Source organism: Triturus cristatus, chromosome 12, assembly GCF_964204655.1.
Source record: "Triturus cristatus chromosome 12, aTriCri1.1, whole genome shotgun sequence".
Lineage (NCBI taxonomy): Eukaryota > Metazoa > Chordata > Amphibia > Caudata > Salamandridae > Triturus > Triturus cristatus.
The window spans coordinates 819,794,301-819,814,459 of record NC_140595.1 but is presented as its reverse complement, the minus strand read 5'-3'; the positions used below and the strand labels follow the sequence as shown (position 1 = coordinate 819,814,459).

The window sequence follows — 20,159 nt, the reverse complement described above, 5'->3', positions numbered from 1 at the left end:
GTGCTGCCCAGGAGCTCCATGTCATGTGTGGCACTCTCAGCCCTACTAGTGCTGCCCAGGAGCTCCATGTCATGCGTGACACTTTCGGCCCTACTAGTGCTGCCCGGGAGCTCCATGTCATGCGTGACACTGTCAGCCCTACTAGCGCTGCCCGGGAGCTCCATGTTATGCGTGACACTTTCAGCCCTACTAGTGCTGCCAGGGAGCTCCATGTCATGCGTGACACTGTCAGCCCTACTAGTGCTGCCCGGGAGCACCATGTCATGCGTGGCACTCTCAGCACTACCAGTGCTGCCAGGGAGCTCCATGTCATGCGTGGCACTTGCCGCCCTACTAGTGCTGCCCGGGAGCTCCATGTCATGAGTGGCACTTGCCGCCCTACTAGTGCTGCCCGGGAGCTCCATGTCATGCGTGGCACTGTCAGCCCTACTAGTGCTGCCCGGGATCTCCATGTCATGCGTGGCACTCTCAGCACTACCAGTGCTGCCCGGGAGTTCCATGTCATGCGTGGCACTCTCAGCACTACCAGTGCTGCCAGGGAGCTCCGTGTCATGCGTGACACTTGCCGCCCTACCAGTGGTACCCGGGAGCTCCATGTCATGCGTGGCACTCTCAGCACTACCAGTGCTGCCAGGGAGCTCCATGTCATGCGTGACACTTGCCGCCCTACTAGTGCTGCCCGGGAGCTCCATGTCATGCGTGACACTTTCAGCCCTACTAGTGCTGCCCGGGAGCTCCATGTCATGCGTGGCACTCTCACCCCTACTAGTGCTGCCCAGGAGCTCCATGTCATGCGTGACACTTTCAGCCCTACTAGTGCTGCCCGGGAGCTCCATGTCATGCGTGGCACTCTCAGCCCTAATAGTGCTGCCCGGGAGCTCCATGTCATGCGTGACACTGTCAGCGCTACTAGCGCTGCCCGGGAGCTCCATGTTATGCGTGACACTTTCAGCCCTACTAGAGCTGCCAGGGAGCTCCATGTCATGCGTGACACTTGCCGCCCTACTAGTGCTGCCCAGGAGCACCATGTCATGCGTGGCACTCTCAGCACTACCAGTGCTGCCAGGGAGCTCCATGTCATGCGTGGCACTTGCCGCCCTACTAGTGCTGCCCGGCAGCTCCATGTCATGAGTGGCACTTGCCGCTCTACTAGTGCTGCCTGGGAGCTCCATGTCATGCGTGGCACTGTCAGACCTACTAGTGCTGCTAGGGAGCTCCATGTCATGCGTGACACTTTCAGCCCTACTAGTGCTGCCCGGGAGCTCCATGTCATGCGTGGCACTCTCAGCACTACCAGTGCTGCCCGGGAGCTCCATGTTATGCGTGACACTTTCAGCCCTACTAGTGCTGCCAGGGAGCTCCATGTCATGCGTGACACTGTCAGCCCTACTAGTGCTGCCCGGGAGCTCCATGTCATGCGTGACACTTTCAGCCTACTAGTGCTGCCAGGGAGCTCCATGTCATGCGTGACACTGTCAGCCCTACTAGTGCTGCCCGGGAGCTCCATGTCATGCGTGGCACTCTCAGCACTACCAGTGCTGCCCGGGAGCTCCATGTCATGCGTGACACTTGCCGCCCTACTAGTGCTGCCCGGGAGCACCATGTCATGCGTGGCACTCTCAGCACTACTAGTGCTGCCAGGGAGCTCCATGTCATGCGTGGCACTTGCCGCCCTACTAGTGCTGTCCGGGAGCTCCATGTCATGAGTGGCACTTGCCGCCCTACTAGTGCTGCCCGGGAGCTCCATGTCATGCGTGACACTTGCCGCCCTACTAGTGCTGCCCGGGAGCTCCATGTCATGCGTGGCACTCTCAGCCCTACTAGTGCTGCCCGGGATCTCCATGTCATGCCTGGCACTCTCAGCACTACCAGTGCTGCCCGGGAGCTCCATGTCATGCGTGGCACTCTCAGCACTACCAGTGCTGCCAGAGAGCTCCGTGTCATGTGTCACACTTGCCGCCCTACCAGTGCTGCCCGGGAGCTCCATGTCATGCGTAGCACTCTCAGCACTACCAGTGCTGCCCGGGAGCTCCATGTCATGAGTGGCACTTTCCGCCCTAGTAGTGCTGCTAGGGAGCTCCATGTCATGCGTGGCACTCTCAGCACTACCAGTGCTGCCCGGGAGCTCCATGTTATGCGTGACACTTTCAGCCCTACTAGTGCTGCCAGGGAGCTCCATGTCATGCGTGACACTGTCAGCCCTACTAGTGCTGCCCGGGAGCTCCATGTCATGCGTGACACTTTCAGCCTACTAGTGCTGCCAGGGAGCTCCATGTCATGCGTGACACTGTCAGCCCTACTAGTGCTGCCCGGGAACTCCATGCCATGCGTGGCACTGTCAGCCCTACTAGTGCTGCCCGGGAGCTCCATGTCATGCGTGGCACTCTCAGCACTACCAGTGCTGCCCGGGAGCTCCATGTCATGCGTGACACTTGCCGCCCTACTAGTGCTGCCCGGGAGCACCATGTCATGCGTGGCACTCTCAGCACTACCAGTGCTGCCCGGGAGCTCCATGTCATGCGTGGCACTTGCCGCCCTACTAGTGCTGCCCGGGAGCTCCATGTCATGAGTGGCACTTGCCGAACTACTAGTGCTGTCCGGGAGCTCCATATCATGCGTGACACTTGCCGCTCTACTAGTGCTGCCCGGGAGCTCCATGTCATGCGTGGCACTCTCAGCCCTACTAGTGCTGCCCGGGATCTCCATGTCATGCGTGGCACTCTCAGCACTACCAGTGCTGCCCGGGAGTTCCATGTCATGCATGGCACTCTCAGCACTACCAGTGCTGCCAGGGAGCTCCGTGTCATGCGTGACACTTGCCGCCCTACCAGTGCTACCCGGGAGCTCCATGTCATGAGTGGCACTCTCAGCACTACCAGTGCTGCCAGGGAGCTCCATGTCATGCGTGACACTTGCCGCCCTACTAGTGCTGCCCGGGAGCTCCATGCCATGCGTGACGCTCTCAGCCCTACTAGTGCTGCCAGGGAGCTCCATGTCATGCGTGACACTGTCAGCCCTACTAGTGCTGCCCGGGAGCTCCATGTCATGTGTGGCACTCTCAGCCCTACTAGTGCTGCCCGGGAGCTCCATGTCATGCGTGACACTTTCAGCCCTACTAGTGCTGCCCGGGAGCTCCATGTCATGCGTGGCACTCTCACCCCTACTAGTGCTGCCCAGGAGCTCCATGTCATGTGTGACACTTTCAGCCCTACTAGTGCTGCCCGGGAGCACCATGTCATGCGTGGCACTACCAGTGCTGCCAGGGAGCTCCATGTCATGCGTGGCACTTGCCGCCCTACTAGTGCTGCCCGGGAGCTCCATGTCATGAGTGGCACTTGCCGCCCTACTAGTGCTGCCCGGGAGCTCCATGTCATGCGTGGCACTGTCAGCCCTACTAGTGCTGCTAGGGAGCTCCATGTCATGCGTGACACTTTCAGCCCTACTAGTGCTGCCCGGGAGCTCCATGTCATGCGTGGCACTCTCAGCACTACCAGTGCTGCCCGGGAGCTCCATGTTATGCGTGACACTTTCAGCCCTACTAGTGCTGCCAGGGAGCTCCATGTCATGCGTAACACTGTCAGCCCTACTAGTGCTGCCCGGGAGCTCCATGTCATGCGTGACACTTTCAGCCTACTAGTGCTGCCAGGGAGCTCCATGTCATGCGTGACACTGTCAGCCCTACTAGTGCTGCCCAGGAGCTCCATGTCATGCGTGGCACTCTCAGCACTACCAGTGCTGCCCGGGAGCTCCATGTCATGCCTGACACTTGCCGCCCTACTAGTGCTGCCCGGGAGCACCATGTCATGCGTGGCACTCTCAGCACTACTAGTGCTGCCAGGGAGCTCCATGTCATGCGTGGCACTTGCCGCCCTACTAGTGCTGCCCGGGAGCTCCATGTCATGAGTGGCACTTGCCGCCCTACTAGTGCTGCCCGGGAGCTCCATGTCATGAGTGGCACTTGCCGCCCTACTAGTGCTGCCCGGGAGCTCCATGTCATGCGTGGCACTGTCAGCCCTACTAGTGCTGCCCGGGATCTCCATGTCATGCGTGGCACTCTCAGCACTACCAGTGCTGCCCGGGAGTTCCATTTCATGCGTGGCACTCTCAGCACTACCAGTGCTGCCAGGGAGCTCCGTGTCATGCGTGACACTTGCCGCCCTACCAGTGGTACCCGGGAGCTCCATGTCATGCGTGGCACTCTCAGCACTACCAGTGCTGCCAGGGAGCTCCATGTCATGCGTGACACTTGCCGCCCTACTAGTGCTGCCCGGGAGGTCCATGTCATGCGTGACACTTTCAGCCCTACTAGTGCTGCCCGGGAGCTCCATGTCATGCGTGGCACTCTCACCCCTACTAGTGCTGCCCAGGAGCTCCATGTCATGCGTGACACTTTCAGCCCTACTAGTGCTGCCCGGGAGCTCCATGTCATGCGTGGCACTCTCAGCCCTAATAGTGCTGCCCGGGAGCTCCATGTCATGCGTGACACTGTCAGCCCTACTAGCGCTGCCCGGGAGCTCCATGTTATGCGTGACACTTTCAGCCCTACTAGAGCTGCCAGGGAGCTCCATGTCACGCGTGACACTTGCCGCCCTACTAGTGCTGCCCGGGAGCACCATGTCATGCAGGGCACTCTCAGCACTACCAGTGCTGCCAGGGAGCTCCATGTCATGCGTGGCACTTGCCGCCCTACTAGTGCTGCCCAGGAGCTCCATGTCATGAGTGGCACTTGCCGCTCTACTAGTGCTGCCTGGGAGCTCCATGTCATGCGTGGCACTGTCAGACCTACTAGTGCTGCTAGGGAGCTCCATGTCATGCGTGACACTTTCAGCCCTACTAGTGCTGCCCGGGAGCTCCATGTCATGCGTGGCACTCTCAGCACTACCAGTGCTGCCCGGGAGCTCCATGTTATGCGTGACACTTTCAGCCCTACTAGTGCTGCCAGGGAGCTCCATGTCATGGGTGACACTGTCAGCCCTACTAGTGCTGCCCGGGAGCTCCATGTCATGCGTGACACTTTCAGCCTACTAGTGCTGCCAGGGAGCTCCATGTCATGCGTGACACTGTCAGCCCTACTAGTGCTGCCCGGGAGCTCCATGTCATGCGTGGCACTCTCAGCACTACCAGTGCTGCCCGGGAGCTCCATGTCATGCGTGACACTTGCCGCCCTACTAGTGCTGCCCGGGAGCACCATGTCATGCGTGGCACTCTCAGCACTACTAGTGCTGCCAGGGAGCTCCATGTCATGCGTGGCACTTGCCGCCCTACTAGTGCTGCCCGGGAGCTCCATGTCATGAGTGGCACTTGCCGCCCTACTAGTGCTGCCCGGGAGCTCCATGTCATGCGTGACACTTGCCGCCCTACTAGTGCTGCCCGGGAGCTCCATGTCATGCGTGGCACTCTCAGCCCTACTAGTGCTGCCCGGGATCTCCATGTCATGCCTGGCACTCTCAGCACTACCAGTGCTGCCCGGGAGCTCCATGTCATGCGTGGCACTCTCAGCACTACCAGTGCTGCCAGAGAGCTCCGTGTCATGTGTCACACTTGCCGCCCTACCAGTGCTGCCCGGGAGCTCCATGTCATGCGTAGCACTCTCAGAACTACCAGTGCTGCCCAGGAGCTCCATGTCATGAGTGGCACTTGCCGCCCTACTAGTGCTGCTAGGGAGCTCCATGTCATGCGTGGCACTCTCAGCACTACCAGTGCTGCCCGGGAGCTCCATGTTATGCGTGACACTTTCAGCCCTACTAGTGCTGCCAGGGAGCTCCATGTCATGCGTGACACTGTCAGCCCTACTAGTGCTGCCCGGGAGCTCCATGTCATGCGTGACACTTTCAGCCTACTAGTGCTGCCAGGGAGCTCCATGTCATGCGTGACACTGTCAGCCCTACTAGTGCTGCCCGGGAACTCCATGCCATGCGTGGCACTGTCAGCCCTACTAGTGCTGCCAGGGAGCTCCATGCCATGCGTGGCACTGTCAGCCCTACCAGTGCTGCCCGGGAGCTCCATGATAGGCGTGACACTTTCAGCCCTACTAGTGCTGCCAGGGAGCTCCATGTCATGCGTGACACTGTCAGCCCTACTAGTGCTGCCCGGGAGCTCCATGTCATGCGTGACACTTTCAGCCTACTAGTGCTGCCCGGGAGCTCCATGCCATGCGAGGCACTGTCAGCCCTACTAGTGCTGCCCGGGAGCTCCATGTCATGCGTGGCACTCTCAGCCCTAATAGTGCTGCCCGGGAGCTCCATGTCATGCGTGACACTGTCAGCCCTACTAGCGCTGCCCGGGAGCTCCATGTTATGCGTGACACTTTCAGCCCTACTAGAGCTGCCAGGGAGCTCCATGTCATGCGTGACACTTGCCGCCCTACTAGTGCTGCCCGGGAGCACCATGTCATGCGTGGCACTCTCAGCACTACCAGTGCTGCCAGGGAGCTCCATGTCATGCGTGGCACTTGCCGCCCTACTAGTGCTGCCCGGCAGCTCCATGTCATGAGTGGCACTTGCCGCTCTACTAGTGCTGCCTGGGAGCTCCATGTCATGCGTGGCACTGTCAGACCTACTAGTGCTGCTAGGGAGCTCCATGTCATGCGTGACACTTTCAGCCCTACTAGTGCTGCCCGGGAGCTCCATGTCATGCGTGGCACTCTCAGCACTACCAGTGCTGCCCGGGAGCTCCATGTTATGCGTGACACTTTCAGCCCTACTAGTGCTGCCAGGGAGCTCCATGTCATGCGTGACACTGTCAGCCCTACTAGTGCTGCCCGGGAGCTCCATGTCATGCGTGACACTTTCAGCCTACTAGTGCTGCCAGGGAGCTCCATGTCATGCGTGACACTGTCAGACCTACTAGTGCTGCCCGGGAGCTCCATGTCATGCGTGGCACTCTCAGCACTACCAGTGCTGCCCGGGAGCTCCATGTCATGCGTGACACTTGCCGCCCTACTAGTGCTGCCCGGGAGCACCATGTCATGCGTGGCACTCTCAGCACTACTAGTGCTGCCAGGGAGCTCCATGTCATGCGTGGCACTTGCCGCCCTACTAGTGCTGTCCGGGAGCTCCATGTCATGAGTGGCACTTGCCGCCCTACTAGTGCTGCCCGGGAGCTCCATGTCATGCGTGACACTTGCCGCCCTACTAGTGCTGCCCGGGAGCTCCATGTCATGCGTGGCACTCTCAGCCCTACTAGTGCTGCCCGGGATCTCCATGTCATGCCTGGCACTCTCAGCACTACCAGTGCTGCCCGGGAGCTCCATGTCATGCGTGGCACTCTCAGCACTACCAGTGCTGCCAGAGAGCTCCGTGTCATGTGTCACACTTGCCGCCCTACGAGTGCTGCCCGGGAGCTCCATGTCATGCGTAGCACTCTCAGCACTACCAGTGCTGCCCGGGAGCTCCATGTCATGAGTGGCACTTTCCGCCCTACTAGTGCTGCTAGGGAGCTCCATGTCATGCGTGGCACTCTCAGCACTACCAGTGCTGCCCGGGAGCTCCATGTTATGCGTGACACTTTCAGCCCTACTAGTGCTGCCAGGGAGCTCCATGTCATGCGTGACACTGTCAGCCCTACTAGTGCTGCCCGGGAGCTCCATGTCATGCGTGACACTTTCAGCCTACTAGTGCTGCCAGGGAGCTCCATGTCATGCGTGACACTGTCAGCCCTACTAGTGCTGCCCGGGAACTCCATGCCATGCGTGGCACTGTCAGCCCTACTAGTGCTGCCCGGGAGCTCCATGTCATGCGTGGCACTCTCAGCACTACCAGTGCTGCCCGGGAGCTCCATGTCATGCGTGACACTTGCCGCCCTACTAGTGCTGCCCGGGAGCACCATGTCATGCGTGGCACTCTCAGCACTACCAGTGCTGCCCGGGAGCTCCATGTCATGCGTGGCACTTGCCGCCCTACTAGTGCTGCCCGGGAGCTCCATGTCATGAGTGGCACTTGCCGCCCTACTAGTGCTGTCCGGGAGCTCCATATCATGCGTGACACTTGCCGCTCTACTAGTGCTGCCCGGGAGCTCCATGTCATGCGTGGCACTCTCAGCCCTACTAGTGCTGCCCGGGATCTCCATGTCATGCGTGGCACTCTCAGCACTACCAGTGCTGCCCGGGAGTTCCATGTCATGCATGGCACTCTCAGCACTACCAGTGCTGCCAGGGAGCTCCGTGTCATGCGTGACACTTGCCGCCCTACCAGTGCTACCCGGGAGCTCCATGTCATGAGTGGCACTCTCAGCACTACCAGTGCTGCCAGGGAGCTCCATGTCATGCGTGACACTTGCCGCCCTACTAGTGCTGCCCGGGAGCTCCATGCCATGCGTGACGCTCTCAGCCCTACTAGTGCTGCCAGGGAGCTCCATGTCATGCGTGACACTGTCAGCCCTACTAGTGCTGCCCGGGAGCTCCATGTCATGTGTGGCACTCTCAGCCCTACTAGTGCTGCCCGGGAGCTCCATGTCATGCGTGACACTTTCAGCCCTACTAGTGCTGCCCGGGAGCTCCATGTCATGCGTGGCACTCTCACCCCTACTAGTGCTGCCCAGGAGCTCCATGTCATGCGTGACACTTTCAGCCCTACTAGTGCTGCCCGGGAGCACCATGTCATGCGTGGCACTACCAGTGCTGCCAGGGAGCTCCATGTCATGCGTGGCACTTGCCGCCCTACTAGTGCTGCCCGGGAGCTCCATGTCATGAGTGGCACTTGCCGCCCTACTAGTGCTGCCCGGGAGCTCCATGTCATGCGTGGCACTGTCAGCCCTACTAGTGCTGCTAGGGAGCTCCATGTCATGCGTGACACTTTCAGCCCTACTAGTGCTGCCCGGGAGCTCCATGTCATGCGTGGCACTCTCAGCACTACCAGTGCTGCCCGGGAGCTCCATGTTATGCGTGACACTTTCAGCCCTACTAGTGCTGCCAGGGAGCTCCATGTCATGCGTAACACTGTCAGCCCTACTAGTGCTGCCCGGGAGCTCCATGTCATGCGTGACACTTTCAGCCTACTAGTGCTGCCAGGGAGCTCCATGTCATGCGTGACACTGTCAGCCCTACTAGTGCTGCCCAGGAGCTCCATGTCATGCGTGGCACTCTCAGCACTACCAGTGCTGCCCGGGAGCTCCATGTCATGCCTGACACTTGCCGCCCTACTAGTGCTGCCCGGGAGCACCATGTCATGCGTGGCACTCTCAGCACTACTAGTGCTGCCAGGGAGCTCCATGTCATGCGTGGCACTTGCCGCCCTACTAGTGCTGCCCGGGAGCTCCATGTCATGAGTGGCACTTGCCGCCCTACTAGTGCTGCCCGGGAGCTCCATGTCATGAGTGGCACTTGCCGCCCTACTAGTGCTGCCCGGGAGCTCCATGTCATGCGTGGCACTGTCAGCCCTACTAGTGCTGCCCGGGATCTCCATGTCATGCGTGGCACTCTCAGCACTACCAGTGCTGCCCGGGAGTTCCATTTCATGCGTGGCACTCTCAGCACTACCAGTGCTGCCAGGGAGCTCCGTGTCATGCGTGACACTTGCCGCCCTACCAGTGGTACCCGGGAGCTCCATGTCATGCGTGGCACTCTCAGCACTACCAGTGCTGCCAGGGAGCTCCATGTCATGCGTGACACTTGCCGCCCTACTAGTGCTGCCCGGGAGGTCCATGTCATGCGTGACACTTTCAGCCCTACTAGTGCTGCCCGGGAGCTCCATGTCATGCGTGGCACTCTCACCCCTACTAGTGCTGCCCAGGAGCTCCATGTCATGCGTGACACTTTCAGCCCTACTAGTGCTGCCCGGGAGCTCCATGTCATGCGTGGCACTCTCAGCCCTAATAGTGCTGCCCGGGAGCTCCATGTCATGCGTGACACTGTCAGCCCTACTAGCGCTGCCCGGGAGCTCCATGTTATGCGTGACACTTTCAGCCCTACTAGAGCTGCCAGGGAGCTCCATGTCACGCGTGACACTTGCCGCCCTACTAGTGCTGCCCGGGAGCACCATGTCATGCAGGGCACTCTCAGCACTACCAGTGCTGCCAGGGAGCTCCATGTCATGCGTGGCACTTGCCGCCCTACTAGTGCTGCCCGGGAGCTCCATGTCATGAGTGGCACTTGCCGCTCTACTAGTGCTGCCTGGGAGCTCCATGTCATGCGTGGCACTGTCAGACCTACTAGTGCTGCTAGGGAGCTCCATGTCATGCGTGACACTTTCAGCCCTACTAGTACTGCCCGGGAGCTCCATGTCATGCGTGGCACTCTCAGCACTACCAGTGCTGCCCGGGAGCTCCATGTTATGCGTGACACTTTCAGCCCTACTAGTGCTGCCAGGGAGCTCCATGTCATGGGTGACACTGTCAGCCCTACTAGTGCTGCCCGGGAGCTCCATGTCATGCGTGACACTTTCAGCCTACTAGTGCTGCCAGGGAGCTCCATGTCATGCGTGACACTGTCAGCCCTACTAGTGCTGCCCGGGAGCTCCATGTCATGCGTGGCACTCTCAGCACTACCAGTGCTTCCCGGGAGCTCCATGTCATGCGTGACACTTGCCGCCCTACTAGTGCTGCCCGGGAGCACCATGTCATGCGTGGCACTCTCAGCACTACTAGTGCTGCCAGGGAGCTCCATGTCATGCGTGGCACTTGCCGCCCTACTAGTGCTGCCCGGGAGCTCCATGTCATGAGTGGCACTTGCCGCCCTACTAGTGCTGCCCGGGAGCTCCATGTCATGCGTGACACTTGCCGCCCTACTAGTGCTGCCCGGGAGCTCCATGTCATGCGTGGCACTCTCAGCCCTACTAGTGCTGCCCGGGATCTCCATGTCATGCCTGGCACTCTCAGCACTACCAGTGCTGCCCGGGAGCTCCATGTCATGCGTGGCACTCTCAGCACTACCAGTGCTGCCAGAGAGCTCCGTGTCATGTGTCACACTTGCCGCCCTACCAGTGCTGCCCGGGAGCTCCATGTCATGCGTAGCACTCTCAGAACTACCAGTGCTGCCCAGGAGCTCCATGTCATGAGTGGCACTTGCCGCCCTACTAGTGCTGCTAGGGAGCTCCATGTCATGCGTGGCACTCTCAGCACTACCAGTGCTGCCCGGGAGCTCCATGTTATGCGTGACACTTTCAGCCCTACTAGTGCTGCCAGGGAGCTCCATGTCATGCGTGACACTGTCAGCCCTACTAGTGCTGCCCGGGAGCTCCATGTCATGCGTGACACTTTCAGCCTACTAGTGCTGCCAGGGAGCTCCATGTCATGCGTGACACTGTCAGCCCTACTAGTGCTGCCCGGGAACTCCATGCCATGCGTGGCACTGTCAGCCCTACTAGGGCTGCCAGGGAGCTCCATGCCATGCGTGGCACTGTCAGCCCTACCAGTGCTGCCCGGGAGCTCCATGATAGGCGTGACACTTTCAGCCCTACTAGTGCTGCCAGGGAGCTCCATGTCATGCGTGACACTGTCAGCCCTACTAGTGCTGCCCGGGAGCTCCATGTCATGCGTGACACTTTCAGCCTACTAGTGCTGCCCGGGAGCTCCATGCCATGCGAGGCACTGTCAGCCCTACTAGTGCTGCCCGGGAGCTCCATGTCATGTGTGGCACTCTCAGCCCTACTAGTGCTGCCCGGGAGCTCCATGTCATGCGTGACACTTTCAGCCCTACTAGTGCTGCCCGGGAGCTCCATGTCATGCGTGGCACTCTCAGCCGTACTAGTGCTGCCCAGGAGCTCCATGTCATGCGTGACACTTTCGGCCCTACTAGTGCTGCCCGGGAGCTCCATGTCATGCGTGACACTGTCAGCCCTACTAGCGCTGCCCGGGAGCTCCATGTTATGCGTGACACTTTCAGCCCTACTAGTGCTGCCAGGGAGCTCCATGTCATGCGTGACACTGTCAGCCCTACTACTGCTGCCCGGGAGCTCCATGTTATGCGTGACACTTTCAGCCCTAATAGTGCTGCCCGGGAGCTCCATGTCATGCGTGGCACTCTCAGCACTACCAGTGCTGCCCGGGAGCTCCATGTCATGCGTGGCACTTGCCGCCCTACTAGTGCTGCCCGGGAGCTCCATGTCATGAGTGGCACTTGCCGCCCTACTAGTGCTGCCCGGGAGCTCCATGTCATGCGTGACACTTGCCGCCCTACTAGTGCTGCCCGGGAGCTCCATGTCATGCGCGGCACTCTCAGCCCTACTAGTGCTGCCCGGGATCTCCATGTCATGCCTGGCACTCTCAGCACTACCAGTGCTGCCCGGGAGCTCCATGTCATGCGTGGCACTCTCAGCACTACCAGTGCTGCCAGAGAGCTCCGTGTCATGTGTCACACTTGCCGCCCTACCAGTGCTGCCCGGGAGCTCCATGTCATGCGTAGCACTCTCAGCACTACCAGTGCTGCCCGGGAGCTCCATGTCATGAGTGGCACTTGCTGCCCTACTAGTGCTGCTAGGGAGCCCATGTCATGCGTGGCACTCTCAGCACTACCAGTGCTGCCCGGGAGCTCTATGTTATGCGTGACACTTTCAGCCCTACTAGTGCTGCCAGGGAGCTCCATGTCATGCGTGACACTGTCAGCCCTACTAGTGCTGCCCGGGAGCTCCATGTCATGCGTGACACTTTCAGCCTACTAGTGCTGCCAGGGAGCTCCATGTCATGCGTGACACTGTCAGCCCTACTAGTGCTGCCCGGGAACTCCATGCCATGCGTGGCACTGTCAGCCCTACTAGTGCTGCCAGGGAGCTCCATGCCATGCGTGGCACTGTCAGCCCTACCAGTGCTGCCCGGGAGCTCCATGTTATGCGTGACACTTTCAGCCCTACTAGTGCTGCCAGGGAGCTCCATGTCATGCGTGACACTGTCAGCCCTACTAGTGCTGCCCAGGAGCTCCATGTCATGCGTGACACTTTCAGCCTACTAGTGCTGCCCGGGAGCTCCATGCCATGCGAGGCACTGTCAGCCCTACTAGTGCTGCCCGGGAGCTCCATGTCATGTGTGGCACTCTCAGCCCTACTAGTGCTGCCCGGGAGCTCCATGTCATGCGTTACACTTTCAGCCCTACTAGTGCTGCCCGGGAGCTCCATGTCATGCGTGGCACTCTCAGCCGTACTAGTGCTGCCCGGGAGCTCCATGTCATGCGTGACACTGTCAGCCCTACTAGTGCTGCCAGGGACCTCCATGTCATGCGTGACACTGTCAGCCCTACTAGTGCTGCCCGGGATCTCCATGTCATGCCTGGCACTCTCAGCACTACCAGTGCTGCCCGGGAGCTCCATGTCATGCGTGGCACTCTCAGCACTACCAGTGCTGCCAGAGAGCTCCGTGTCATGTGTCACACTTGCCGCCCTACCAGTGCTGCCCGGGAGCTCCATGTCATGCGTAGCACTCTCAGCACTACCAGTGCTGCCCGGGAGCTCCATGTCATGAGTGGCACTTGCCGCCCTACTAGTGCTGCTAGGGAGCTCCATGTCATGCGTGGCACTCTCAGCACTACCAGTGCTGCCCGGGAGCTCCATGTTATGCGTGACACTTTCAGCCCTACTAGTGCTGCCAGGGAGCTCCATGTCATGCGTGACACTGTCAGCCCTACTAGTGCTGCCCGGGAGCTCCATGTCATGCGTGACACTTTCAGCCTACTAGTGCTGCCAGGGAGCTCCATGTCATGCGTGACACTGTCAGCCCTACTAGTGGTGCCCGGGAACTCCATGCCATGCGTGGCACTGTCAGCCCTACTAGTGCTGCCCGGGAGCTCCATGTCATGCGCGGCACTCTCAGCACTACCAGTGCTGCCCGGGAGCTCCATGTCATGCGTGGCACTTGCCGCCCTACTAGTGCTGCCCGGGAGCTCCATGTCATGAGTGGCACTTGCCGCCCTACTAGTGCTGTCCGGGAGCTCCATATCATGCGTGACACTTGCCGCTCTACTAGTGCTGCCCGGGAGCTCCATGTCATGCGTGGCACTCTCAGCCCTACTAGTGCTGCCCGGGATCTCCATGTCATGCGTGGCACTCTCAGCACTACCAGTGCTGCCCGGGAGTTCCATGTCATGCGTGGCACTCTCAGCACTACCAGTGCTGCCAGGGAGCTCCGTGTCATGCGTGACACTTGCCGCCCTACCAGTGCTACCCGGGAGCTCCATGTCATGAGTGGCACTCTCAGCACTACCAGTGCTGCCAGGGAGCTCCATGTCATGCGTGACACTTGCCGCCCTACTAGTGCTGCCCGGGAGCTCCATGCCATGCGTGACGCTCTCAGCCCTACTAGTGCTGCCAGGGAGCTCCATGTCATGCGTGACACTGTCAGCCCTACTAGTGCTGCCCGGGAGCTCCATGTCATGTGTGGCACTCTCAGCCCTACTAGTGCTGCCCGGGAGCTCCATGTCATGCGTGACACTTTCAGCCCTACTAGTGCTGCCCGGGAGCTCCATGTCATGCGTGGCACTCTCACCCCTACTAGTGCTGCCCAGGAGCTCCATGTCATGCGTGACACTTTCAGCCCTACTAGTGCTGCCCGGGAGCACCATGTCATGCGTGGCACTACCAGTGCTGCCAGGGAGCTCCATGTCATGCGTGGCACTTGCCGCCCTACTAGTGCTGCCCGGGAGCTCCATGTCATGCGTGGCACTGTCAGCCCTACTAGTGCTGCTAGGGAGCTCCATGTCATGCGTGACACTTTCAGCCCTACTAGTGCTGCCCGGGAGCTCCATGTCATGTGTGGCACTCTCAGCACTACCAGTGCTGCCCGGGAGCTCCATGTTATGCGTGACACTTTCAGCCCTACTAGTGCTGCCAGGGAGCTCCATGTCATGCGTAACACTGTCAGCCCTACTAGTGCTGCCCGGGAGCTCCATGTCATGCGTGACACTTTCAGCCTACTAGTGCTGCCAGGGAGCTCCATGTCATGCGTGACACTGTCAGCCCTACTAGTGCTGCCCGGGAGCTCCATGTCATGCGTGGCACTCTCAGCACTACCAGTGCTGCCCGGGAGCTCCATGTCATGCCTGACACTTGCCGCCCTACTAGTGCTGCCCGGGAGCACCATGTCATGCGTGGCACTCTCAGCACTACTAGTGCTGCCAGGGAGCTCCATGTCATGCGTGGCACTTGCCGCCCTACTAGTGCTGCCCGGGAGCTCCATGTCATGAGTGGCACTTGCCGCCCTACTAGTGCTGCCCGGGAGCTCCATGTCATGCGTGACACTTGCCGCCCTACTAGAGCTGCCCGGGAGCTCCATGTCATACGTGGCACTCTCAGCCCTACTAGTGCTGCCCGGGATCTCCATGTCATGCCTGGCACTCTCAGCACTACCAGTGCTGCCCGGGAGCTCCATGTCATGCGTGGCACTCTCAGCACTACCAGTGCTGCCAGAGAGCTCCGTGTCATGTGTCACACTTGCCGCCCTACCAGTGCTGCCCGGGAGCTCCATGTCATGCGTAGCACTCTCAGCACTACCAGTGCTGCCCGGGAGCTCCATGTCATGAGTGGCACTTGCCGCCCTACTAGTGCTGCTAGGGAGCTCCATGTCATGCGTGGCACTCTCAGCACTACCAGTGCTGCACGGGAGCTCCATGTTATGCGTGACACTTTCAGCCCTACTAGTGCTGCCAGGGAGCTCCATGTCATGCGTGACACTGTCAACCCTACTAGTGCTGCCCGGGAGCTCCATGTCATGCGTGACACTTTCAGCCTACTAGTGCTGCCAGGGAGCTCCATGTCATGCGTGACACTGTCAGCCCTACTAGTGCTGCCCGGGAACTCCATGCCATGCATGGCACTGTCAGCCCTACTAGTGCTGCGAGGGAGCTCCATGCCATGCGTGGCACTGTCAGCCCTACCAGTGCTGCCCGGTAGCTCCAAGTTATGCGTGACACTTTCAGCCCTACTAGTGCTGCCAGGGAGCTCCATGTCATGTGTGACACTTTCAGCCCTACTAGTGCTGCCCGGGAGCTCCATGCCATGCGAGGCACTGTCAGCCCTACTAGTGCTGCCCGGGAGCGCCATGTCATGCGTGACACTTTCAGCCCTACTAGTGCTGCCCAGGAGCTCCATAAGGAACAAAGAAACAAGGCTAAGAGGGATCAATCTCGTTTATTTTGACTCAAGAAACAATTAATTTTCTCGGTAACAACTTATTTCTTATAAGAAACTATATTCATCATAATTTATCAGGGACGAATATCTCTTGGTGAACATCAGAGCACTTCAACACAAAATATATACAAATTTGCACAAACATGAAGCAAAACAACAACCTCTATTTACAATTTCATTAAATCATATGAAATGCAAATACACATACAATTTATGTACACAACAAACTATCAAATATCAATTCCCCTAATCATGGTTCCAAATCAATGTATACTAGTTATTTATAGTAATACATTTGGAGGAAATCCTTTTTGGCATCCGAGGTGTTACTCCTCTCCTATTGTTTTATGTGTCTGCCAAACAAAGATAATTCTTGAATCAACACACTTAGTGGATTCCTCCTACGTCAAAATGTCGACGCGTTCGCGTTTCAGCCTCCAACTATTTGGCCTCTTCAGGACGGGGATAACAAGCTATCTACAAAAGTGGTATGATAAAATGACAATGAATAAATAAATAACAACAACTAATATATGTCACAAGCTGTCCCAGATTAGCCCATGCAGTGCTCGAAAGGGCCACGCGTGAAGGACTCAGCGGAAACACCGGGACACCACCTTAATCCCAGAAAAAACTGAAATGTGAAGTTTACTGGTTCAAACCCGGCTAAGTGCGACAGCGAAAATTTATAAGGAGTTGGGTGCGGGAGCGGTGGTGAAAAACTACCTAGAGAACGCGAGACCCACCACCACTCAAGGCACTCCCAGAATGATTAGTACCTGGTTCAAGTCTGGGCGGGTATTGCAGGGGCAGTACGTCAAACAAAGTCTTCTCAGTGTCTCAAAAAAGTTCGAATAATGCCTTGTACAGGTCCGGCTGGACCTCTCATATGGCGTAACGTAACTTCAATATCTTTTACATCTAAAGTGGAGTATACAATAAAACCACTTGGGTAAGAATGTACACTGAGTGCGTCAGAGAGCGTCTAAACTCATGTAGCGCGTAAGAAAGGGAAAATGGAGGTTACCTGGTCCATAGCCTCAGTATGAAAGAATCGCCATACGTCTTAATCAACAAGTTTCGGGGTCGCTTTAAAATTCTTCCACTCGATCCCCTCTCACTCACCCACTGGAGGAAACAACAAAGACAGGTCTAATTTCACTGTCTGCTCCAATGCTCACTAATGTTACACCCACAGATTCTACTGTTACCTTGATATATAGGTAAGGTGCGCTCAAACTAGTCGACTTATACAAAACATCTATACTCATGACGCTATTGCACTTGTGCTCTAAAACACTGACTCGAAGCTATTCACGGGGTAGTATTATTAAAAATCCACTATCAGTCCTCCTCAGCACAAAGCCAAACGGCAACGGTCATACACACTTACATCTATACTCATGACGCTATTGCACTTGTGCTCATAGACACTGACTCGAAGCTATTAACGGGGTAGTATTATAACAATCAACTATCAGCCCTCCTCCGCACATAACCACACGACAACGGTCATACACACTTAACTGGTACGGGCTCGCGTACACGCCTCTGAATCCGCCGCTTCAGTTTCACCAAATGAGACCGCACGGGTGACTGCGAAGGCGGATTGTTTATAAGCGTGTGCTTACGTGGGTGCGCCGCGGGCAGCGTGACGGAGACACGAAAGTGAGAGAGGACTGTTCTCCACCCAGGAGTAAAAGCGTCCCGTCTACCATCTTACACATCTCCGCGCTCATGTCAATTACATAGTTGGACGCAATAAAGTACAAATCGAAGCGCATGTCATGGCTCGGAATCTTATAAAAAATGCTGGGAAAAAAATGCTGGGAAAAGAAGAGAGAGGGGACGGTACACACGTATTCCCTAATTCGTAGCCTGTTTGGAAATACACGCCTCACCGTGCTCATAGTTGAAAATACCGTAAAAATGAAAATGTCCAGGAGCTCCATGTCATGTGTGGCACTCTCAGCCCTACTAGTGCTGCCCAGGAGCTCCATGTCATGCGTGACACTTTCGGCCCTACTAGTGCTGCCCGGGAGCTCCATGTCATGCGTGACACTGTCAGCCCTACTAGCGCTGCCCGGGAGCTCCATGTTATGCGTGACACTTTCAGCCCTACTAGTGCTGCCAGGGAGCTCCATGTCATGCGTGACACTGTCAGCCCTACTAGTGCTGCCCGGGAGCACCATGTCATGCGTGGCACTCTCAGCACTACCAGTGCTGCCAGGGAGCTCCATGTCATGCGTGGCACTTGCCGCCCTACTAGTGCTGCCCGGGAGCTCCATGTCATGAGTGGCACTTGCCGCCCTACTAGTGCTGCCCGGGAGCTCCATGTCATGCGTGGCACTGTCAGCCCTACTAGTGCTGCCCGGGATCTCCATGTCATGCGTGGCACTCTCAGCACTACCAGTGCTGCCCGGGAGTTCCATGTCATGCGTGGCACTCTCAGCACTACCAGTGCTGCCAGGGAGCTCCGTGTCATGCGTGACACTTGCCGCCCTACCAGTGGTACCCGGGAGCTCCATGTCATGCGTGGCACTCTCAGCACTACCAGTGCTGCCAGGGAGCTCCATGTCATGCGTGACACTTGCCGCCCTACTAGTGCTGCCCGGGAGGTCCATGTCATGCGTGACACTTTCAGCCCTACTAGTGCTGCCCGGGAGCTCCATGTCATGCGTGGCACTCTCACCCCTACTAGTGCTGCCCAGGAGCTCCATGTCATGCGTGACACTTTCAGCCCTACTAGTGCTGCCCGGGAGCTCCATGTCATGCGTGGCACTCTCAGCCCTAATAGTGCTGCCCGGAAGCTCCATGTCATGCGTGACACTGTCAGCCCTACTAGCGCTGCCCGGGAGCTCCATGTTATGCGTGACACTTTCAGCCCTACTAGAGCTGCCAGGGAGCTCCATGTCATGCGTGACACTTGCCGCCCTACTAGTGCTGCCCGGGAGCACCATGTCATGCAGGGCACTCTCAGCACTACCAGTGCTGCCAGGGAGCTCCATGTCATGCGTGGCACTTGCCGCCCTACTAGTGCTGCCCGGGAGCTCCATGTCATGAGTGGCACTTGCCGCTCTACTAGTGCTGCCTGGGAGCTCCATGTCATGCGTGGCACTGTCAAACCTACTAGTGCTGCTAGGGAGCTCCATGTCATGCGTGACACTTTCAGCCCTACTAGTGCTGCCCGGGAGCTCCATGTCATGCGTGGCACTCTCAGCACTACCAGTGCTGCCCGGGAGCTCCATGTTATGCGTGACACTTTCAGCCCTACTAGTGCTGCCAGGGAGCTCCATGTCATGCGTGACACTGTCAGCCCTACTAGTGCTGCCCGGGAGCTCCATGTCATGCGTGACACTTTCAGCCTACTAGTGCTGCCAGGGAGCTCCATGTCATGCGTGACACTGTCAGCCCTACTAGTGCTGCCCGGGAGCTCCATGTCATGCGTGGCACTCTCAGCACTACCAGTGCTGCCCGGGAGCTCCATGTCATGCGTGACACTTGCCGCCCTACTAGTGCTGCCCGGGAGCACCATGTCATGCGTGGCACTCTCAGCACTACTAGTGCTGCCAGGGAGCTCCATGTCATGCGTGGCACTTGCCGCCCTACTAGTGCTGCCCGGGAGCTCCATGTCATGAGTGGCACTTGCCGCCCTACTAGTGCTGCCCGGGAGCTCCATGTCATGCGTGACACTTGCTGCCCTACTAGTGCTGCCCGGGAGCTCCATGTCATGCGTGGCACTCTCAGCCCTACTAGTGCTGCCCGGGATCTCCATGTCATGCCTGGCACTCTCAGCACTACCAGTGCTGCCCGGGAGCTCCATGTCATGCGTGGCACTCTCAGCACTACCAGTGCTGCCAGAGAGCTCCGTGTCATGTGTCACACTTGCCGCCCTACCAGTGCTGCCCGGGAGCTCCATGTCATGCGTAGCACTCTCAGCACTACCAGTGCTGCCCGGGAGCTCCATGTCATGAGTGGCACTTGCCGCCCTACTAGTGCTGCTAGGGAGCTCCATGTCATGCGTGGCACTCTCAGCACTACCAGTGCTGCCCTGGAGCTCCATGTTATGCGTGACACTTTCAGCCCTACTAGTGCTGCCAGGGAGCTCCA

At 58.4% G+C, this 20,159-nt stretch overlaps 1 protein-coding gene across 2 annotated transcripts in view; it reads right to left on the bottom strand.

Moving 5' to 3' along the window:
* The window catches only part of TFR2 (transferrin receptor 2), a 250,474-nt gene that overhangs the window by 213,465 nt on the left and 16,850 nt on the right, over positions 1 to 20,159 (bottom strand). The window contains exon 2 of one of the 2 annotated variants that reach the window (XM_085638512.1): positions 17,077 to 17,177. The exons of the other annotated variant lie outside the window; for it this stretch is intronic. The gene's annotated coding sequence lies outside the window, so the exon portion shown is untranslated. The remainder of the gene's footprint in view (positions 1 to 17,076; positions 17,178 to 20,159) is intronic. 2 annotated transcript variants of the gene reach the window in all.